This window comes from Budorcas taxicolor, chromosome 20 (assembly GCF_023091745.1).
Source record: "Budorcas taxicolor isolate Tak-1 chromosome 20, Takin1.1, whole genome shotgun sequence".
Lineage (NCBI taxonomy): Eukaryota > Metazoa > Chordata > Mammalia > Artiodactyla > Bovidae > Budorcas > Budorcas taxicolor.
The window spans coordinates 28,139,120-28,143,701 of NC_068929.1; positions in this window are offsets into that span (position 1 = coordinate 28,139,120).

Consider the following 4,582-nt stretch of genomic DNA (forward strand, 5'->3'; position numbering starts at 1 on the left):
GTCCCGGCACCCCGGCGGGCTGCCCCCTGACCCCCGGCGCCCTGAGCCTGGCGCCCGCCCGAGGGGCCCGCGGTGGTGCCCGCGCCCTGGCGCGCGGAAAGGAGCCCCGAAGGCAGTACACGCTCCTGAGCCCCCACCCGCTGGTCGCGCCCTCCGCGCCGCTCCGCTAGCAGCGCAGACTGCCGCGCTGGGCCGCCGCCGCCGGTCGGGGGCGGGGCCCGGGGCCTCCCACGTCCCCAGCTGCGCTAATCCACGGCCGAGAGCCGCGCTCCAGGCGAGAGCAAGCGATGGCCGAGCCGCCGCGCACGACCCCAGGTTCGACTCCGTGGCCGCCACTGCCCCCTTGTGGCCAGTGCCGTTCAGTGAGGCGCAGGGGTGAGAGCTTGAGGGTGAAGGTTTCGATTCAGAAGTGAACTGAGATTTTTCTTTTTTAGGCTTTTAAGTTGAAAAAAAAAAGTATCCTAGAAAGTAAGTTAATATTTTCATTGCTGATTAACGTTCCCACTCTGAGTGCTCAGTGAATACTCGTACAGTGACATAAACCCACGCGTCTGTTGACGGGTTTTCAGTGAAGGTTAGCTATTGCGCTAAGAAAGACGGAATGCCGGGAGGGGCGCTGTAAACTGACGGAGAAGCGCCCTAACATCTACCCACGGTAGGTTTTTGGTCAAAAAAGAGAGGAGCGTGACAAGAGCAAAGTAAGGAAGGCGCTGCGTTTCACCAATTAAGAGGCTAAGGGTGGTGTGGCGGAGGGAGGCATTGGAGTTTACACTAAAATAAATGTGCTGAGAAAGCTCGCATTTTGCCTGTGTCCCTTCCCTAAAACGCTTGAATGAGAGTTTACGCTTCCGCCCCAGGCTACTGGGGTCGATCTGTCTTCCGATAATCCCTGCCTGTATGACCTTGAGCAAGTCACTTTTTGCACTCCGGGATCTGTGGGGATTTGATAATCGTGGAATCCCTATTTACAGAGGAGGAAAATGAAACAGAGAGCTAGCATTATAGGTGGGAAGCACAGTTTAAGTGTTTGCTGCCGCTGTTGCTGCTGCCGTTGTTATTTTGAAAAGCAAAAACCTTGTCCTCCTTCATAAGAAAGAAGAAAGTGAAGTCACTCAGTTCTGTCCGACTCTTTGTGACCCCATGGACTGTAGCCCACCAGGCTCCTCCATCCATGGAATTTTCTAGGCAAGAATACTGGAGTGGGTGGCCATTTCCTTCTCCAGAGGCTCTTCCTGACCCAGGGGTTGAACTCAGGTCTCCCTCATTGCAGGCAGACACTTTAGCACCTGAGCCACCAGGATGCTAAACCGCTTCAGTCGTGTCCGACTCTTAGCGACCCCATGGACTGTAGCCCACCAGCCTCCTCTGTCCATGGGATTCTCCAGGCAAGAATACTGGAGTGGGTTGCCATTTCCTTCTCCATTATAAAGAGAATAGGGGTCCTAAAATTACAGTCTCCGGATATGTGCTGGAGGAAGGGTACCAGTGTTCAGACCCCTGCTCCTAGTCTGGACTCAGTGACCACCCCTCTCCATTCATTTGTCTCACTATGTTTATATTATTTTTGAGATAAGTAGATAAAATCACTTCCTGAAGTTTAAATCAACGCCAGTCTCCTAGAGTTGCCTTATTTCACATCTTCTTTTCTTTCAGAGTATAATTTGCCTAAAGCTTTTTCTTCTCAGAATCTCCTCTTATTAAGTCTAGCCTAATTATTCCTTTGAAGACACCTCTAATTGGGTGTTAGCATTCATATGTCATTAATTTCATCCTGTCTTCTGACCCTTTTCAAGCAAATCTGGGAAACAAGCCAGAAGAGTATACAATCATTATAAGAGCTGTGGAATTCTAAGCTTCCTGCACAAAACCACCAACCCAGTATACCAGAGTTACTCCCACAGTATTTATCCCTAATACAAACCCTTAATTCAGTTCAGTAAGCAACTTCTGAATTACACCACTTGTAGCTGAAAATTCTGGGTTAGGACAGTTCTCACAGCAAGTAACAGAGGTCACTGAATTTTGATGTCAGCAATCGATGTGGTCAGAATCATGACATCAACATCTATGAAACATCAAGATTACAATTTATTTTACTTATTAGCTCCTGAGAAGCTAATCAGAAATATTTAACATAAATCTATTCTGTTTCACCTTTACTATTCATCTGGTAGTTAACCTTAAAGAGTTATTTAAGTAGCATGAAACTTGTGATGCTTTGGGATTTCAAATAGGGAGGGAGACTGAAAATCTGTTTCAGGTGTGAATGTTGCTGAAATTTGAGGGGATTTATAGATAGGTTGGACTTCTCTGTAGAGTCATGGCTGGGGAACTGCTGGATTCCAGAGGTTGTTTGCAGAACCAGTGCAGGAGCAAATGTTTAGCGGTCATGAACGACAGGGACGTGGTTCCTAGCCCCATGGCACCCTAATAGCAGGAAAGACCCCACCCCTTAAAGGCCGTGGATAGCTAGAAAATATACTCAAGTATTAAATCTTATAAATGTTCACTCAAGGAAGTAGATATAGTAGTACATTGTAAAGAGATTTCTCTGGAAAATGAAGCATATTACTTCAATTTACAGAACTTCAATTAACTCAATTTACAGAATCATCATTATAGCCATCAACTATTTCCATCTCATTATGCTTTTCTAAAAACAAGTCGCTAGGGAATACTAAATGGCTCCAAACAACATTTTCACACTTCTTTCCTTGGCCTCAGAGGCCTTAGGTGGCTGGGCTCCTGCCCCTCTTTCTATCCCTCTCTTCCACTGGAGAGAAACCGCAGTGGTTTCTCTGCTATTTCTGGAACAAGACAAGCATGCCTTGCTTTTTTTTTTTTTTCCAGTAGACTTTGGTTTTTTAGAGCAGTAGTAGGTTCATAGCAAAACTGAGCAGAAAGTAAAGAGATATTTCCGTATACAGCCTGCCACTCTACTACCACCCCCACACACAGCCTCCCCATGGACACATCCATCACCCAAAGTCCAGAGCTTCTGTTAGGATTCACTCAGTGTTGTACATTCTGTGGGTTTGGACAAATGTATAATGACATGTATTCACCATTACATTATCATATAGAATACTTTCACTGCCCCCAGACTCCTCTGTGTTCTGCCTGCTAATCCCTTCCCTCCTCCCTCCCTCCTCAGTTCAGTTCAGTTCAGTCGCTCAGGCTCAGTCGTGTCCGACTCTTTGCGACCCCATGAATCGCAGCACGCCAGGCCTCCCTGTCCATCACCAACTCCCGGAGTTCACTCAAACTCACGTCCATCGAGTCGGTGATGCCATTCAGCCATCTCATCTTCGGTCGTCCCCTTCTCCTCCTGCCCTTAATCCCTCCCAGCATCAGAGTCTTTTCCAATGAGTCAACTCTTCACATGAGGTTATTGAAGTCAGTGAAATTGCTCAGTCGTGTCCGACTCTTTGCAATCCCATGGACTATAGCCTACCAGGCTCCTCCACCCATGGAATTTTCCAGGCAAGAGTACTGGAGTGGGTTGCCATTTCCTTCTCCAGCATGAGGTTATTAGAAGGGCCAAAATCCAGAACACTGATAACACCAAATGATAGTGAGGATTTGCAGTAAACAGGGACTCTCATTCTTTGCTGGTGGGAATGCAAACTGGTACAGTCATTGCAGAAGACCATTGGCATTTTCTTACAAAATTAAACATACTTCAGTAATCGCATTACTTGATATTCACCCAAAGGAATTGCTAACTTACAGCCACACAGAAACCTGCACAGAGATATTTACAGCAGCTTTATTCATAATTGGCAAAACTTGGAAGCAACCAAGATGTCCTTCAGTAGGTAAATGGATAAACCGTGGCATACCCAGGCAATGAAATACTATTCAGTTCTAAAAAGAAATGAGCTACCAAGCTATGAAAAGACACGGAGGAATCTTAAATGCACATTACTGAATGAAAGAAGCCAATCTGAAAAGGCTGCATAGTATGTTTCCCACTATATGACACACTGAAACAGGCAAAACTTTGGAGTAGAAAAGGTATCAGTGTTTACCAAGGATTAGTAGGGAGGGACAGTGGAAACAGTGTCAGACTTTATTTTTTTAAGCTCCAAAATCACTGCAGATGGTGATTGCAGCCATGAAATTAAAAGACGCTTACTCCTTGGAAGGAAAGTTATGACCAACCTAGATAGCATATTCAAAAGCAGAGACATTACTTTGCCGACTAAGGTCCGTCTAGTCAAGGCTATGGTTTTTCCAGTAGTCATGTATGGATGTGAGAGTTGGACTGTGAAGAAAGCTGAGGGCCGAAGAATTGATGCTTTTGAACTGTGGTGTTGAAGAAGACTCTTGAGAGTCCCTTGGACTGCAAGGAGATCCAACCAGTCCATTCTAAAGATCAGTCCTGGGTGTTCTTTGGAAGGACTGATGCTGAAACTGAAACTCCAGTACTCCATTACTCCAGTGTGGGCAAAGAGTCAGACACGACTGAGCAACTGAACTGAACTGAACTGAACTGAAGAAGCTTGTAGTGGTATGCCATTGTTGTCTTAATTTGCATTTCCCTGATAACATATGAAGTGGAGCATCTTTGCATGTGCTT